The following is a 20,201-nucleotide window of genomic DNA, read 5'->3' as shown; positions in this document are numbered from 1 at the left end:
TTGTATTTATGTTTTTTCAACCTATGCTTTATGAAATTGAATTTATGTTGTTTTATCCTATGCTTTATTAAATTGTGTTTATGTTGTTTTATCCTATGCTTTATTAAATTGTATTTATGTTGTTTTAACCTATGCTTTATTAAATTGTATTTCTGTTGTTTTATCCTATGCTTTACTAAATTGCATTTATGCTGTTTTATCCTATGCTTTATTAAATTGTATTTATGTTGTTTTATCCTATGCTTTAATAAATTGTATTTCTGTTGTTTTAACCTATGCTTTATTAAATTGTGTTTAGTTTGTTTTAACCTATGCTTTATTAAATTGTATTTATGCTGTTTTAACCTATGCTTTATTAAATTGTATTTATGTTGTTTTAACCCATGCTTTATTAAATTGCATTTATGTTGTTTTATCTTATGCTTTATTAAATTGTATTTATGTTGTTTTATCCTATCCTTTTTTAAATTGAATTTATGTTGTTTTATCCTATGCTTTATTAAATTGTATATATGTTGTTTTTTCCTATGCTTTATTAAATTGTATTTATGTTGTTTTGTCCTATGCTTTATTAAATTGTATTTATGTTGTTTTATCCTATGCTTATTAATTTGTATTTATGTTGTTTTATCCTATGCTTTATTAAATTGTATTTATGTTGTTTTATCCTATGCTTTATTAAATTGTATTTACGCTGTTTTATCCTATGCTTTATTAAATTGTATTTATGTTGTTTTATCCTATGCTTTAATAAATTGTATTTCTGTTGTTTTAACCTATGCTTTATTAAATTGTGTTTAGTTTGTTTTAACCAATGCTTTATTAAATTGTATTTATGTTGTTTTATCCTATGCTTTATTAAATTGTATTTATGTTGTTTTATCCTATGCTTTATTAAATTGTATTTATGTTGTTTTAACCTATGCTTTATTAAATTGTATTTATGTTGTTTTATCCTATGCTTTATTAAATTGTATTTATGTTGTTTTAACCTATGCTTTATTAAATTGTATTTATGCTGTTTTATCCTATGCTTTATTAAATTGTATTTATGTTGTTTTATCCTATGCTTTATTAAATTGTATTTATGTTTTTTCAACCTATGCTTTATGAAATTGAATTTATGTTGTTTTATCCTATGCTTTATTAAATTGTGTTTATGTTGTTTTATCCTATGCTTTATTAAATTGTATTTATGTTGTTTTAACCTATGCTTTATTAAATTGTATTTCTGTTGTTTTTTCTATGCTTTACTAAATTGCATTTATGCTGTTTTATCCTATGCTTTATTAAATTGTATTTATGTTGTTTCAACCTATGCTTTATTAAATTGTATTTATGTTGTTTTATCCTATGCTTTATTAAATTGTATTTATGTTGTTTTATCCTATGCTTTATTAAATTGTATTTATGTTGTTTTAACCTATGCTTTATTAAATTGTATTTCTGTTGTTTTATCCTATGCTTTATTAAATTGTATTTATGTTGTTTTAACCTATGCTTTATTAAATTGTATTTATGCTGTTTTATCCTATGCTTTATTAAATTGTATTTATGTTGTTTTATCCTATGCTTTATTAAATTGTATTTATGTTGTTTCAACCTATGCTTTATTAAATTGTATTTATGTTGTTTTATCCTATGCTTTATTAAATTGTATTTATGTTGTTTTATCCTATGCTTTATTAAATTGTATTTATGTTGTTTTAACCTATGCTTTATTAAATTGTATTTCTGTTGTTTTATCCTATGCTTTACTAAATTGCATTTATGTTGTTTTATCCTATGCTTTATTAAATTGTATTTATGTTGTTTTATCCTATGCTTTATTGAATTGTATTTATGTTGTTTTATCCTATGCTTTATTAAATTGTATTTATGTTGTTTTATCCTATGCTTTATTAAGATGTATTTATGTTGTTTTATCCTATGCTTTATTAAATTGTATTTATGTTGTTTTATCCGATGATTTATTAAATTGTATTTATGTATTTATGTTGTTTTGTCCTATGCTTTATTAAATTGTATTTATGTTGTTTTAACCCATGCTTTATTAAATTGTATTTATGTTGTTTTATCCTATGCTTTATTAAATTGTATTTATATTGTTTTATCCTATGGTTTATTAAATTGTATTTATGTTGTTTTGTCCTATGCTATATTAAATTGTTTTTATGTTGTTTTAACCCATGCTTTATTAAATTGTATTTATGTTGTTTTATCCTATGCTTTATTAAATTGTATTTATATTGTTTTATCCTATGGTTTATTAAATTGTATTTATGTTGTTTTGTCCTATGCTAGATTAAATTGTATTTATGCTGTTTTAACCCATGCTTCATTAAATTGTATTTATGTTGTTTTATCTTATGCTTTATTAAATTGTATTTATGTTGTTTTGTCCTATACTTTATTAAATTGTATTTATGTTGTTTTAACCCATGCTTTATTAAATTGCATTTATGTTGTTTTATCTTATGCTTTATTAAATTGTATTTATGTTGTTTTATCCTATCCTTTTTTAAATTGTATTTATGTTGTTTTATCCTATGCTTTATTAAATTGTATATATGTTGTTTTTTCCTATGCTTTATTAAATTGTATTTATGTTGTTTTGTCCTATGCTTTATTAAATTGTATTTATGTTGTTTTATCCTATGCTTATTAAGTTGTATTTATGTTGTTTTATCCTATGCTTTATTAAATTGTATTTATGTTGTTTTATCCTATGCTTTATTAAATTGTATTTACCCTGTTTTATCCTATGCTTTATTAAATTATATTTATGTTGTTTTATCCTATGTTTTAATAAATTGTATTTCTGTTGTTTTAACCTATGCTTTATTAAATTGTGTTTAGTTTGTTTTAACCTATGCTTTATTAAATTGTATTTATGTTGTTTTATCCTATGCTTTATTAAATTGTATTTATGTTGTTTTATCCTATGCTTTATTAAATTGTATTTATGTTGTTTTATGCTATGCTTTATTAAATTGTATTTATGTTGTTTTAACCTACGCTTCATTAAATTGTATTTATGTTGTTTTAACCTACACTTTATTAAATTGTATTTATGTTGTTTTATCCTATGCTTTATAAAATTGTACTTATGTTGCTTTAACCTATGCTTTATTAAATTGTATTTATGTTGTTGTATCCTATGCTTTATTAAATTGTATTTATGTTGTTTTATCCTATGCTTTATTAAATTGTATTTATGTTGTTTTATCCTATGCTTTATTAAATTGTATTTATGTTGTTTTTTCCTATGCTTTATTAAATTGTATTTATGTTGTTTTAACCCATGCTTTATTAAATTATATTTATGTTGTTTTATCCTATGCTTTATTAAATTGTATTTATGTTGTTTTATCCTATGCTTTATTAAATTGTATTTATGTTGTTTTTTCCTATGCTTTATTAAATTGTATGCATGTTGATTTATCCTATGCTTTATTAAATTGTATTTATGTTGTTTTATCCTATGCTTTATTAAATTGTATTTATGTTGTTTTATCCTATGCTTTATTAAATTGTATTTATGTTGTTTTATCCTATGCTTTATTAAATTGTATTTATGTTGTTTTATGCTATGCTTTATTAAATTGTATTTATGTTGTTTTAACCTACGCTTCATTAAATTGTATTTATGTTGTTTTAACCTACACTTTATTAAATTGTATTTATGTTGTTTTATCCTATGCTTTATAAAATTGTACTTATGTTGCTTTAACCTATGCTTTATTAAATTGTATTTATGTTGTTGTATCCTATGCTTTATTAAATTGTATTTATGTTGTTTTATCCTATGCTTTATTAAATTGTATTTATGTTGTTTTATCCTATGCTTTATTAAATTGTATTTATGTTGTTTTTTCCTATGCTTTATTAAATTGTATCTATGTTGTTTTATCCTATGCTTTATTAAATTGTATTTATGTTGTTTTGTCCTATGCTTTACTAAATTGTATTTAGGTTGTTTTAACCCATGCTTCATTAAATTGTATTTGTGTTGTTTTATCTTATGCTTTATTAAATTGTATTTATGTTGTTTTATCCTATGCTTTATTAAATTGTATTTATGTTGTTTTATCCTATGCTTTATTAAATTGTATTATGTTGTTTTATCCTATGCTTTATTAAATTGTATTTATGTTGTTTTATCCTATGCTTATTAAATTGTGTTTATGTTGTTTTATCCTATGCTTTATTAAATTGTATTTATGTTGTTTTAACCCATGCTTTATTAAATTGTATTTATGTTGTTTTATCCTATGCTTTATTAAATTGTATTTATATTGTTTTATCCTATGGTTTATTAAATTGTATTTATGTTGTTTTGTCCTATGCTTTATTAAATTGTATTTATGCTGTTTTAACCCATGCTTCATTAAATTGTATTTATGTTGTTTTATCTTATGCTTTATTAAATTGTATTTATGTTGTTTTGTCCTATACTTTATTAAATTGTATTTATGTTGTTTTAACCCATGCTTTATTAAATTGCATTTATGTTGTTTTATCTTATGCTTTATTAAATTGTATTTATGTTGTTTTATCCTATCCTTTTTTAAATTGTATTTATGTTGTTTTATCCTATGCTTTATTAAATTGTATATATGTTGTTTTTTCCTATGCTTTATTAAATTGTATTTATGTTGTTTTGTCCTATGCTTTATTAAATTGTATTTATGTTGTTTTATCCTATGCTTATTAAGTTGTATTTATGTTGTTTTATCCTATGCTTTATTAAATTGTATTTATGTTGTTTTATCCTATGCTTTATTAAATTGTATTTACCCTGTTTTATCCTATGCTTTATTAAATTGTATTTATGTTATTTTATCCTATGCTTTAATAAATTGTATTTCTGTTGTTTTAACCTATGCTTTATTAAATTGTGTTTAGTTTGTTTTAACCTATGCTTTATTAAATTGTATTTATGCTGTTTTAACCTATGCTTTATTAAATTGTATTTATGTTGTTTTATCCTATGCTTTATTAAATTGTATTTATGTTGTTTTTTCCTATGCTTTATTAAATTGTATCTATGTTGTTTTATCCTATGCTTTATTAAATTGTATTTATGTTGTTTTGTCCTATGCTTTATTAAATTGTATTTATGTTGTTTTAACCCATGCTTCATTAAATTGTATTTGTGTTGTTTTATCTTATGCTTTATTAAATTGTATTTATGTTGTTTTATCCTATGCTTTATTAAATTGTATTTATGTTGTTTTATCCTATGCTTTATTAAATTGTATTATGTTGTTTTATCCTATGCTTTATTAAATTGTATTTATGTTGTTTTATCCTATGCTTTATTAAATTGTATTTATATTGTTTTATCCTATGGTTTATTAAATTGTATTTATGTTGTTTTGTCCTATGCTTTATTAAATTGTATTTATGCTGTTTTAACCCATGCTTCATTAAATTGTATTTATGTTGTTTTATCTTATGCTTTATTAAATTGTATTTATGTTGTTTTGTCCTATGCTTTATTAAATTGTATTTATGTTGTTTTAACCCATGCTTTATTAAATTGCATTTATGTTGTTTTATCTTATGCTTTATTAAATTGTATTTATGTTGTTTTATCCTATCCTTTTTTAAATTGTATTTATGTTGTTTTATCCTATGCTTTATTAAATTGTATATATGTTGTTTTTTCCTATGCTTTATTAAATTGTATTTTTGTTGTTTTGTCCTATGCTTTATTAATTTGTATTTATGTTGTTTTATCCTATGCTTATTAATTTGTATTTATGTTGTTTTATCCTATGCTTTATTAAATTGTATTTATGTTGTTTTATCCTATGCTTTATTAAATTGTATTTACGCTGTTTTATCCTATGCTTTATTAAATTGTATTTATGTTGTTTTATCCTATGCTTTAATAAATTGTATTTCTGTTGTTTTAACCTATGCTTTATTAAATTGTGTTTAGTTTGTTTTAACCTATGCTTTATTAAATTGTATTTATGCTGTTTTAACCTATGCTTTATTAAATTGTATTTATGTTGTTTTAACCTATGCTTTATTAAATTGTATTTATGCTGTTTTATCCTATGCTTTATTAAATTGTATTTATGCTGTTTTATCCTATGCTTTATTAAATTGTATTTATGTTGTTTTATCCTATGCTTTATTAAATTGTATTTATGTTGTTTCAACCTATGCTTTATTAAATTGTATTTATGTTGTTTTATCCTATGCTTTATTAAATTGTATTTATGTTGTTTTATCCTATGCTTTATTAAATTGTATTTATGTTGTTTTAACCTATGCTTTATTAAATTGTATTTCTGTTGTTTTATCCTATGCTTTACTAAATTGCATTTATGTTGTTTTATCCTATGCTTTATTAAATTGTATTTATGTTGTTTTATCCTATGCTTTATTGAATTGTATTTATGTTGTTTTATCCTATGCTTTATTAAATTGTATTTATGTTGTTTTATCCTATGCTTTATTAAGATGTATTTATGTTGTTTTATCCTATGCTTTATTAAATTGTATTTATGTTGTTTTATCCGATGATTTATTAAATTGTATTTATGTATTTATGTTGTTTTGTCCTATGCTTTATTAAATTGTATTTATGTTGTTTTAACCCATGCTTTATTAAATTGCATTTATGTTGTTTTATCCTATGCTTTATTAAATTGTATTTATATTGTTTTATCCTATGGTTTATTAAATTGTATTTATGTTGTTTTGTCCTATGCTTTATTAAATTGTATTTATGTTGTTTTAACCCATGCTTTATTAAATTGTATTTATGTTGTTTTATCCTATGCTTTATTAAATTGTATTTATATTGTTTTATCCTATGGTTTATTAAATTGTATTTATGTTGTTTTGTCCTATGCTTTATTAAATTGTATTTATGCTGTTTTAACCCATGCTTCATTAAATTGTATTTATGTTGTTTTATCTTATGCTTTATTAAATTGTATTTATGTTGTTTTGTCCTATACTTTATTAAATTGTATTTATGTTGTTTTAACCCATGCTTTATTAAATTGCATTTATGTTGTTTTATCTTATGCTTTATTAAATTGTATTTATGTTGTTTTATCCTATCCTTTTTTAAATTGTATTTATTTTGTTTTATCCTATGCTTTATTAAATTGTATATATGTTGTTTTTTCCTATGCTTTATTAAATTGTATTTATGTTGTTTTGTCCTATGCTTTATTAAATTGTATTTATGTTGTTTTATCCTATGCTTATTAAGTTGTATTTATGTTGTTTTATCCTATGCTTTATTAAATTGTATTTATGTTGTTTTATCCTATGCTTTATTAAATTGTATTTACCCTGTTTTATCCTATGCTTTATTAAATTGTATTTATGTTGTTTTATCCTATGCTTTAATAAATTGTATTTCTGTTGTTTTAACCTATGCTTTATTAAATTGTGTTTAGTTTGTTTTAACCTATGCTTTATTAAATTGTATTTATGCTGTTTTAACCTATGCTTTATTAAATTGTATTTATGTTGTGTTATCCTATGCTTTATTAAATTGTATTTATGTTGTTTTTTCCTATGCTTTATTAAATTGTATCTATGTTGTTTTATCCTATGCTTTATTAAATTGTATTTATGTTGTTTTGTCCTATGCTTTATTAAATTGTATTTATGTTGTTTTAACCCATGCTTCATTAAATTGTATTTGTGTTGTTTTATCTTATGCTTTATTAAATTGTATTTATGTTGTTTTATCCTATGCTTTATTAAATTGTATTTATGTTGTTTTATCCTATGCTTTATTAAATTGTATTATGTTGTTTTATCCTATGCTTTATTAAATTGTATTTATGTTGTTTTATCCTATGCTTTATTAAATTGTATTTATATTGTTTTATCCTATGGTTTATTAAATTGTATTTATGTTGTTTTGTCCTATGCTTTATTAAATTGTATTTATGCTGTTTTAACCCATGCTTCATTAAATTGTATTTATGTTGTTTTATCTTATGCTTTATTAAATTGTATTTATGTTGTTTTGTCCTATGCTTTATTAAATTGTTTTTATGTTGTTTTAACCCATGCTTTCTTAAATTGCATTTATGTTGTTTTATCTTATGCTTTATTAAATTGTATTTATGTTGTTTTATCCTATCCTTTTTTAAATTGAATTTATGTTGTTTTATCCTATGCTTTATTAAATTGTATATATGTTGTTTTTTCCTATGCTTTATTAAATTGTATTTATGTTGTTTTGTCCTATGCTTTATTAAATTGTATTTATGTTGTTTTATCCTATGCTTATTAATTTGTATTTATGTTGTTTTATCCTATGCTTTATTAAATTGTATTTATGTTGTTCTATCCTATGCTTTATTAAATTGTATTTACGCTGTTTTATCCTATGCTTTATTAAATTGTATTTATGTTGTTTTATCCTATGCTTTAATAAATTGTATTTCTGTTGTTTTAACCTATGCTTTATTAAATTGTGTTTAGTTTGTTTTAACCTATGCTTTATTAAATTGTATTTATGCTGTTTTAACCAATGCTTTATTAAATTGGATTTATGTTGTTTTATCCTATGCTTTATTAAATTGTATTTATGTTGTTTTATCCTATGCTTTATTAAATTGTATTTATGTTGTTTTAACCTATGCTTTATTAAATTGTATTTATGTTGTTTTATCCTATGCTTTATTAAATTGTATTTATGTTGTTTTAACCTATGCTTTATTAAATTGTATTTATGCTGTTTTATCCTATGCTTTATTAAATTGTATTTATGTTGTTTTATCCTATGCTTTATTAAATTGTATTTATGTTTTTTCAACCTATGCTTTATGAAATTGAATTTATGTTGTTTTATCCTATGCTTTATTAAATTGTGTTTATGTTGTTTTATCCTATGCTTTATTAAATTGTATTTATGTTGTTTTAACCTATGCTTTATTAAATTGTATTTCTGTTGTTTTATCCTATGCTTTACTAAATTGCATTTATGCTGTTTTATCCTATGCTTTATTAAATTGTATTTATGTTGTTTTATCCTATGCTTTAATAAATTGTATTTCTGTTGTTTTAACCTATGCTTTATTAAATTGTGTTTAGTTTGTTTTAACCTATGCTTTATTAAATTGTATTTATGCTGTTTTAACCTATGCTTTATTAAATTGTATTTATGTTGTTTTAACCCATGCTTTATTAAATTGCATTTATGTTGTTTTATCTTATGCTTTATTAAATTGTATTTATGTTGTTTTATCCTATCCTTTTTTAAATTGAATTTATGTTGTTTTATCCTATGCTTTATTAAATTGTATATATGTTGTTTTTTCCTATGCTTTATTAAATTGTATTTATGTTGTTTTGTCCTATGCTTTATTAAATTGTATTTATGTTGTTTTATCCTATGCTTATTAATTTGTATTTATGTTGTTTTATCCTATGCTTTATTAAATTGTATTTATGTTGTTTTATCCTATGCTTTATTAAATTGTATTTACGCTGTTTTATCCTATGCTTTATTAAATTGTATTTATGTTGTTTTATCCTATGCTTTAATAAATTGTATTTCTGTTGTTTTAACCTATGCTTTATTAAATTGTGTTTAGTTTGTTTTAACCAATGCTTTATTAAATTGTATTTATGTTGTTTTATCCTATGCTTTATTAAATTGTATTTATGTTGTTTTATCCTATGCTTTATTAAATTGTATTTATGTTGTTTTAACCTATGCTTTATTAAATTGTATTTATGTTGTTTTATCCTATGCTTTATTAAATTGTATTTATGTTGTTTTAACCTATGCTTTATTAAATTGTATTTATGCTGTTTTATCCTATGCTTTATTAAATTGTATTTATGTTGTTTTATCCTATGCTTTATTAAATTGTATTTATGTTTTTTCAACCTATGCTTTATGAAATTGAATTTATGTTGTTTTATCCTATGCTTTATTAAATTGTGTTTATGTTGTTTTATCCTATGCTTTATTAAATTGTATTTATGTTGTTTTAACCTATGCTTTATTAAATTGTATTTCTGTTGTTTTTTCTATGCTTTACTAAATTGCATTTATGCTGTTTTATCCTATGCTTTATTAAATTGTATTTATGTTGTTTCAACCTATGCTTTATTAAATTGTATTTATGTTGTTTTATCCTATGCTTTATTAAATTGTATTTATGTTGTTTTATCCTATGCTTTATTAAATTGTATTTATGTTGTTTTAACCTATGCTTTATTAAATTGTATTTCTGTTGTTTTATCCTATGCTTTATTAAATTGTATTTATGTTGTTTTAACCTATGCTTTATTAAATTGTATTTATGCTGTTTTATCCTATGCTTTATTAAATTGTATTTATGTTGTTTTATCCTATGCTTTATTAAATTGTATTTATGTTGTTTCAACCTATGCTTTATTAAATTGTATTTATGTTGTTTTATCCTATGCTTTATTAAATTGTATTTATGTTGTTTTATCCTATGCTTTATTAAATTGTATTTATGTTGTTTTAACCTATGCTTTATTAAATTGTATTTCTGTTGTTTTATCCTATGCTTTACTAAATTGCATTTATGTTGTTTTATCCTATGCTTTATTAAATTGTATTTATGTTGTTTTATCCTATGCTTTATTGAATTGTATTTATGTTGTTTTATCCTATGCTTTATTAAATTGTATTTATGTTGTTTTATCCTATGCTTTATTAAGATGTATTTATGTTGTTTTATCCTATGCTTTATTAAATTGTATTTATGTTGTTTTATCCGATGATTTATTAAATTGTATTTATGTATTTATGTTGTTTTGTCCTATGCTTTATTAAATTGTATTTATGTTGTTTTAACCCATGCTTTATTAAATTGTATTTATGTTGTTTTATCCTATGCTTTATTAAATTGTATTTATATTGTTTTATCCTATGGTTTATTAAATTGTATTTATGTTGTTTTGTCCTATGCTATATTAAATTGTTTTTATGTTGTTTTAACCCATGCTTTATTAAATTGTATTTATGTTGTTTTATCCTATGCTTTATTAAATTGTATTTATATTGTTTTATCCTATGGTTTATTAAATTGTATTTATGTTGTTTTGTCCTATGCTAGATTAAATTGTATTTATGCTGTTTTAACCCATGCTTCATTAAATTGTATTTATGTTGTTTTATCTTATGCTTTATTAAATTGTATTTATGTTGTTTTGTCCTATACTTTATTAAATTGTATTTATGTTGTTTTAACCCATGCTTTATTAAATTGCATTTATGTTGTTTTATCTTATGCTTTATTAAATTGTATTTATGTTGTTTTATCCTATCCTTTTTTAAATTGTATTTATGTTGTTTTATCCTATGCTTTATTAAATTGTATATATGTTGTTTTTTCCTATGCTTTATTAAATTGTATTTATGTTGTTTTGTCCTATGCTTTATTAAATTGTATTTATGTTGTTTTATCCTATGCTTATTAAGTTGTATTTATGTTGTTTTATCCTATGCTTTATTAAATTGTATTTATGTTGTTTTATCCTATGCTTTATTAAATTGTATTTACCCTGTTTTATCCTATGCTTTATTAAATTATATTTATGTTGTTTTATCCTATGTTTTAATAAATTGTATTTCTGTTGTTTTAACCTATGCTTTATTAAATTGTGTTTAGTTTGTTTTAACCTATGCTTTATTAAATTGTATTTATGCTGTTTTAAACTATGCTTTATTAAATTGTATTTATGTTGTGTTATCCTATGCTTTATTAAATTGTATTTATGTTGTTTTTTCCTATGCTTTATTAAATTGTATCTATGTTGTTTTATCCTATGCTTTATTAAATTGTATTTATGTTGTTTTGTCCTATGCTTTATTAAATTGTATTTATGTTGTTTTAACCCATGCTTCATTAAATTGTATTTGTGTTGTTTTATCTTATGCTTTATTAAATTGTATTTATGTTGTTTTATCCTATGCTTTATTAAATTGTATTTATGTTGTTTTATCCTATGCTTTATTAAATTGTATTATGTTGTTTTATCCTATGCTTTATTAAATTGTATTTATGTTGTTTTATCCTATGCTTTATTAAATTGTATTTATATTGTTTTATCCTATGGTTTATTAAATTGTATTTATGTTGTTTTGTCCTATGCTTTATTAAATTGTATTTATGCTGTTTTAACCCATGCTTCATTAAATTGTATTTATGTTGTTTTATCTTATGCTTTATTAAATTGTATTTATGTTGTTTTGTCCTATGCTTTATTAAATTGTATTTATGTTGTTTTAACCCATGCTTTATTAAATTGCATTTATGTTGTTTTATCTTATGCTTTATTAAATTGTATTTATGTTGTTTTATCCTATCCTTTTTTAAATTGAATTTATGTTGTTTTATCCTATGCTTTATTAAATTGTATATATGTTGTTTTTTCCTATGCTTTATTAAATTGTATTTATGTTGTTTTGTCCTATGCTTTATTAAATTGTATTTATGTTGTTTTATCCTATGCTTATTAATTTGTATTTATGTTGTTTTATCCTATGCTTTATTAAATTGTATTTATGTTGTTTTATCCTATGCTTTATTAAATTGTATTTACGCTGTTTTATCCTATGCTTTATTAAATTGTATTTATGTTGTTTTATCCTATGCTTTAATAAATTGTATTTCTGTTGTTTTAACCTATGCTTTATTAAATTGTGTTTAGTTTGTTTTAACCTATGCTTTATTAAATTGCATTTATGCTGTTTTAACCAATGCTTTATTAAATTGTATTTATGTTGTTTTATCCTATGCTTTATTAAATTGTATTTATGTTGTTTTATCCTATGCTTTATTAAATTGTATTTATGTTGTTTTAACCTATGCTTTATTAAATTGTATTTATGTTGTTTTATCCTATGCTTTATTAAATTGTATTTATGTTGTTTTAACCTATGCTTTATTAAATTGTATTTATGCTGTTTTATCCTATGCTTTATTAAATTGTATTTATGTTGTTTTATCCTATGCTTTATTAAATTGTATTTATGTTTTTTCAACCTATGCTTTATGAAATTGAATTTATGTTGTTTTATCCTATGCTTTATTAAATTGTGTTTATGTTGTTTTATCCTATGCTTTATTAAATTGTATTTATGTTGTTTTAACCTATGCTTTATTAAATTGTATTTCTGTTGTTTTTTCTATGCTTTACTAAATTGCATTTATGCTGTTTTATCCTATGCTTTATTAAATTGTATTTATGTTGTTTCAACCTATGCTTTATTAAATTGTATTTATGTTGTTTTATCCTATGCTTTATTAAATTGTATTTATGTTGTTTTATCCTATGCTTTATTAAATTGTATTTATGTTGTTTTAACCTATGCTTTATTAAATTGTATTTCTGTTGTTTTATCCTATGCTTTATTAAATTGTATTTATGTTGTTTTAACCTATGCTTTATTAAATTGTATTTATGCTGTTTTATCCTATGCTTTATTAAATTGTATTTATGTTGTTTTATCCTATGCTTTATTAAATTGTATTTATGTTGTTTCAACCTATGCTTTATTAAATTGTATTTATGTTGTTTTATCCTATGCTTTATTAAATTGTATTTATGTTGTTTTATCCTATGCTTTATTAAATTGTATTTATGTTGTTTTAACCTATGCTTTATTAAATTGTATTTCTGTTGTTTTATCCAATGCTTTACTAAATTGCATTTATGTTGTTTTATCCTATGCTTTATTAAATTGTATTTATGTTGTTTTATCCTATGCTTTATTGAATTGTATTTATGTTGTTTTATCCTATGCTTTTTTAAATTGTACTTATGTTGTTTTATCCTATGCTTTATTAAGATGTATTTATGTTGTTTTATCCTATGCTTTATTAAATTGTATTTATGTTGTTTTATCCGATGATTTATTAAATTGTATTTATGTATTTATGTTGTTTTGTCCTATGCTTTATTAAATTGTATTTATGTTGTTTTAACCCATGCTTTATTAAATTGTATTTATGTTCTTTTATCCTATGCTTTATTAAATTGTATTTATATTGTTTTATCCTATGGTTTATTAAATTGTATTTATGTTGTTTTGTCCTATGCTTTATTAAATTGTATTTATGTTGTTTTAACCCATGCTTTATTAAATTGTATTTATGTTGTTTTATCCTATGCTTTATTAAATTGTATTTATATTGTTTTATCCTATGGTTTATTAAATTGTATTTATGTTGTTTTGTCCTATGCTAGATTAAATTGTATTTATGCTGTTTTAACCCATGCTTCATTAAATTGTATTTATGTTGTTTTATCTTATGCTTTATTAAATTGTATTTATGTTGTTTTGTCCTATACTTTATTAAATTGTATTTATGTTGTTTTAACCCATGCTTTATTAAATTGCATTTATGTTGTTTTATCTTATGCTTTATTAAATTGTATTTATGTTGTTTTATCCTATCCTTTTTTAAATTGTATTTATGTTGTTTTATCCTATGCTTTATTAAATTGTATATATGTTGTTTTTTCCTATGCTTTATTAAATTGTATTTATGTTGTTTTGTCCTATGCTTTATTAAATTGTATTTATGTTGTTTTATCCTATGCTTATTAAGTTGTATTTATGTTGTTTTATCCTATGCTTTATTAAATTGTATTTATGTTGTTTTATCCTATGCTTTATTAAATTGTATTTACCCTGTTTTATCCTATGCTTTATTAAATTATATTTATGTTGTTTTATCCTATGCTTTAATAAATTGTATTTCTGTTGATTTAACCTATGCTTTATTAAATTGTGTTTAGTTTGTTTTAACCTATGCTTTATTAAATTGTATTTATGCTGTTTTAAACTATGCTTTATTAAATTGTATTTATGTTGTGTTATCCTATGCTTTATTAAATTGTATTTATGTTGTTTTTTCCTATGCTTTATTAAATTGTATCTATGTTGTTTTATCCTATGCTTTATTAAATTGTATTTATGTTGTTTTGTCCTATGCTTTATTAAATTGTATTTATGTTGTTTTAACCCATGCTTCATTAAATTGTATTTGTGTTGTTTTATCTTATGCTTTATTAAATTGTATTTATGTTGTTTTATCCTATGCTTTATTAAATTGTATTTATGTTGTTTTATCCTATGCTTTATTAAATTGTATTATGTTGTTTTATCCTATGCTTTATTAAATTGTATTTATGTTGTTTTATCCTATGCTTTATTAAATTGTATTTATATTGTTTTATCCTATGGTTTATTAAATTGTATTTATGTTGTTTTGTCCTATGCTTTATTAAATTGTATTTATGCTGTTTTAACCCATGCTTCATTAAATTGTATTTATGTTGTTTTATCTTATGCTTTATTAAATTGTATTTATGTTGTTTTGTCCTATGCTTTATTAAATTGTATTTATGTTGTTTTAACCCATGCTTTATTAAATTGCATTTATGTTGTTTTATCTTATGCTTTATTAAATTGTATTTATGTTGTTTTATCCTATCCTTTTTTAAATTGAATTTATGTTGTTTTATCCTATGCTTTATTAAATTGTATATATGTTGTTTTTTCCTATGCTTTATTAAATTGTATTTATGTTGTTTTGTCCTATGCTTTATTAAATTGTATTTATGTTGTTTTATCCTATGCTTATTAATTTGTATTTATGTTGTTTTATCCTATGCTTTATTAAATTGTATTTATGTTGTTTTATCCTATGCTTTATTAAATTGTATTTACGCTGTTTTATCCTATGCTTTATTAAATTGTATTTATGTTGTTTTATCCTATGCTTTAATAAATTGTATTTCTGTTGTTTTAACCTATGCTTTATTAAATTGTGTTTAGTTTGTTTTAACCTATGCTTTATTAAATTGTATTTATGCTGTTTTAACCAATGCTTTATTAAATTGTATTTATGTTGTTTTATCCTATGCTTTATTAAATTGTATTTATGTTGTTTTATCCTATGCTTTATTAAATTGTATTTATGTTGTTTTAACCTATGCTTTATTAAATTGTATTTATGTTGTTTTATCCTATGCTTTATTAAATTGTATTTATGTTGTTTTAACCTATGCTTTATTAAATTGTATTTATGCTGTTTTATCCTATGCTTTATTAAATTGTATTTATGTTGTTTTATCCTATGCTTTATTAAATTGTATTTATGTTTTTTCAACCTATGCTTTATGAAATTGAATTTATGTTGTTTTATCCTATGCTTTCTTAAATTGTGTTTATGTTGTTTTATCCTATGCTTTATTAAATTGTATTTATGTTGTTTTAACCTATGCTTTATTAAATTGTATTTCTGTTGTTTTATCCTATGCTTTACTAAATTGCATTTATGCTGTTTTATCCTATGCTTTATTAAATTGTATTTATGTTGTTTTATCCTATGCTTTAATAAATTGTATTTCTGTTGTTTTAACCTATGCTTTATTAAATTGTGTTTAGTTTGTTTTAACCTATGCTTTATTAAATTGTATTTATGCTGTTTTAACCTATGCTTTATTAAATTGTATTTATGTTGTTTTATCCTATGCTTTATTAAATTGTATTTATGTTGTTTTTTCCTATGCTTTATTAAATTGTATCTATGTTGTTTTATCCTATGCTTTATTAAATTGTATTTATGTTGTTTTGTCCTATGCTTTATTAAATTGTATTTATGTTGTTTTAACCCATGCTTCATTAAATTGTATTTGTGTTGTTTTATCTTATGCTTTATTAAATTGTATTTATGTTGTTTTATCCTATGCTTTATTAAATTGTATTTATGTTGTTTTAACCTATGCTTTATTAAATTGTATTTATGCTGTTTTATCCTATGCTTTATTAAATTGTATTTATGTTGTTTTATCCTATGCTTTATTAAATTGTATTTATGTTGTTTCAACCTATGCTTTATGAAATTGTATTTATGTTGTTTTATCCTATGCTTTATTAAATTGTATTTATGTTGTTTTATCCTATGCTTTATTAAATTGTATTTATGTTGTTTTAACCTATGCTTTATTAAATTGTATTTCTGTTGTTTTATCCTATGCTTTACTAAATTGCATTTATGTTGTTTTATCCTATGCTTTATTAAATTGTATTTATGTTGTTTTATCCTATGCTTTATTGAATTGTATTTATGTTGTTTTATCCTATGCTTTATTAAATTGTATTTATGTTGTTTTATCCTATGCTTTATTAAGATGTATTTATGTTGTTTTATCCTATGCTTTATTAAATTGTATTTATGTTGTTTTATCCGATGATTTATTAAATTGTATTTATGTATTTATGTTGTTTTGTCCTATGCTTTATTAAATTGTATTTATGTTGTTTTAACCCATGCTTTATTAAATTGTATTTATGTTGTTTTATCCTATGCTTTATTAAATTGTATTTATATTGTTTTATCCTATGGTTTATTAAATTGTATTTATGTTGTTTTGTCCTATGCTTTATTAAATTGTATTTATGTTGTTTTAACCCATGCTTTATTAAATTGTATTTATGTTGTTTTATCCTATGCTTTATTAAATTGTATTTATTTTGTTTTATCCTATGGTTTATTAAATTGTATTTATGTTGTTTTGTCCTATGCTTTATTAAATTGTATTTATGCTGTTTTAACCCATGCTTCATTAAATTGTATTTATGTTGTTTTATCTTATGCTTTATTAAATTGTATTTATGTTGTTTTGTCCTATACTTTATTAAATTGTATTTATGTTGTTTTAACCCATGCTTTATTAAATTGCATTTATGTTGTTTTATCTTATGCTTTATTAAATTGTATTTATGTTGCTTTATCCTATCCTTTTTTAAATTGTATTTATGTTGTTTTATCCTATGCTTTATTAAATTGTATATATGTTGTTTTTTCCTATGCTTTATTAAATTGTATTTATGTTGTTTTGTCCTATGCTTTATTAAATTGTATTTATGTTGTTTTATCCTATGCTTATTAAGTTGTATTTATGTTGTTTTATCCTATGCTTTATTAAATTGTATTTATGTTGTTTTATCCTATGCTTTATTAAATTGTATTTACCCTGTTTTATCCTATGCTTTATTAAATTGTATTTATGTTGTTTTATCCTATGCTTTAATAAATTGTATTTCTGTTGTTTTAACCTATGCTTTATTAAATTGTGTTTAGTTTGTTTTAACCTATGCTTTATTAAATTGTATTTATGCTGTTTTAACCTATGCTTTATTAAATTGTATTTATGTTGTGTTATCCTATGCTTTATTAAATTGTATTTATGTTGTTTTTTCCTATGCTTTATTAAATTGTATCTATGTTGTTTTATCCTATGCTTTATTAAATTGTATTTATGTTGTTTTGTCCTATGCTTTATTAAATTGTATTTATGTTGTTTTAACCCATGCTTCATTAAATTGTATTTGTGTTGTTTTATCTTATGCTTTATTAAATTGTATTTATGTTGTTTTATCCTATGCTTTATTAAATTGTATTTATGTTGTTTTATCCTATGCTTTATTAAATTGTATTATGTTGTTTTATCCTATGCTTTATTAAATTGTATTTATGTTGTTTTATCCTATGCTTTATTAAATTGTATTTATATTGTTTTATCCTATGGTTTATTAAATTGTATTTATGTTGTTTTGTCCTATGCTTTATTAAATTGTATTTATGCTGTTTTAACCCATGCTTCATTAAATTGTATTTATGTTGTTTTATCTTATGCTTTATTAAATTGTATTTATGTTGTTTTGTCATATGCTTTATTAAATTGTATTTATGTTGTTTTAACCCATGCTTTATTAAATTGCATTTATGTTGTTTTATCTTATGCTTTATTAAATTGTATTTATGTTGTTTTATCCTATCCTTTTTTAAATTGAATTTATGTTGTTTTATCCTATGCTTTATTAAATTGTATATATGTTGTTTTTTCCTATGCTTTATTAAATTGTATTTATGTTGTTTTATCCTATGCTTTATTAAATTGTATTTATGTGGTTTTATCCTATGCTTTATTAAATTGTATTTATTTTGTTTTATCCTATGGTTTATTAAATTGTATTTATGTTGTTTTGTCCTATGCTTTATTAAATTGTATTTATGCTGTTTTAACCCATGCTTCATTAAATTGTATTTATGTTGTTTTATCTTATGCTTTATTAAATTGTATTTATGTTGTTTTGTCCTATACTTTATTAAATTGTATTTATGTTGTTTTAACCCATGCTTTATTAAATTGCATTTATGTTGTTTTATCTTATGCTTTATTAAATTGTATTTATGTTGCTTTATCCTATCCTTTTTTAAATTGTATTTATGTTGTTTTATCCTATGCTTTATTAAATTGTATATATGTTGTTTTTTCCTATGCTTTATTAAATTGTATTTATGTTGTTTTGTCCTATGCTTTATTAAATTGTATTTATGTTGTTTTATCCTATGCTTATTAAGTTGTATTTATGTTGTTTTATCCTATGCTTTATTAAATTGTATTTATGTTGTTTTATCCTATGCTTTATTAAATTGTATTTACCCTGTTTTATCCTATGCTTTATTAAATTGTATTTATGTTGTTTTATCCTATGCTTTAATAAATTGTATTTCTGTTGTTTTAACCTATGCTTTATTAAATTGTGTTTAGTTTGTTTTAACCTATGCTTTATTAAATTGTATTTATGCTGTTTTAACCTATGCTTTATTAAATTGTATTTATGTTGTGTTATCCTATGCTTTATTAAATTGTATTTATGTTGTTTTTTCCTATGCTTTATTAAATTGTATCTATGTTGTTTTATCCTATGCTTTATTAAATTGTATTTATGTTGTTTTGTCCTATGCTTTATTAAATTGTATTTATGTTGTTTTAACCCATGCTTCATTAAATTGTATTTGTGTTGTTTTATCTTATGCTTTATTAAATTGTATTTATGTTGTTTTATCCTATGCTTTATTAAATTGTATTTATGTTGTTTTATCCTATGCTTTATTAAATTGTATTATGTTGTTTTATCCTATGCTTTATTAAATTGTATTTATGTTGTTTTATCCTATGCTTTATTAAATTGTATTTATATTGTTTTATCCTATGGTTTATTAAATTGTATTTATGTTGTTTTGTCCTATGCTTTATTAAATTGTATTTATGCTGTTTTAACCCATGCTTCATTAAATTGTATTTATGTTGTTTTATCTTATGCTTTATTAAATTGTATTTATGTTGTTTTGTCATAT

Source organism: Phyllobates terribilis, unplaced genomic scaffold (assembly GCF_046119375.1).
Source record: "Phyllobates terribilis strain yellow unplaced genomic scaffold, ASM4611937v1 Scaffold_1__5_contigs__length_1240528914, whole genome shotgun sequence".
Taxonomy (NCBI): Eukaryota; Metazoa; Chordata; class Amphibia; order Anura; family Dendrobatidae; genus Phyllobates; species Phyllobates terribilis.
The sequence above is the reverse complement of the archived record's forward strand: the minus strand, read 5'-3'. Positions refer to the sequence as shown.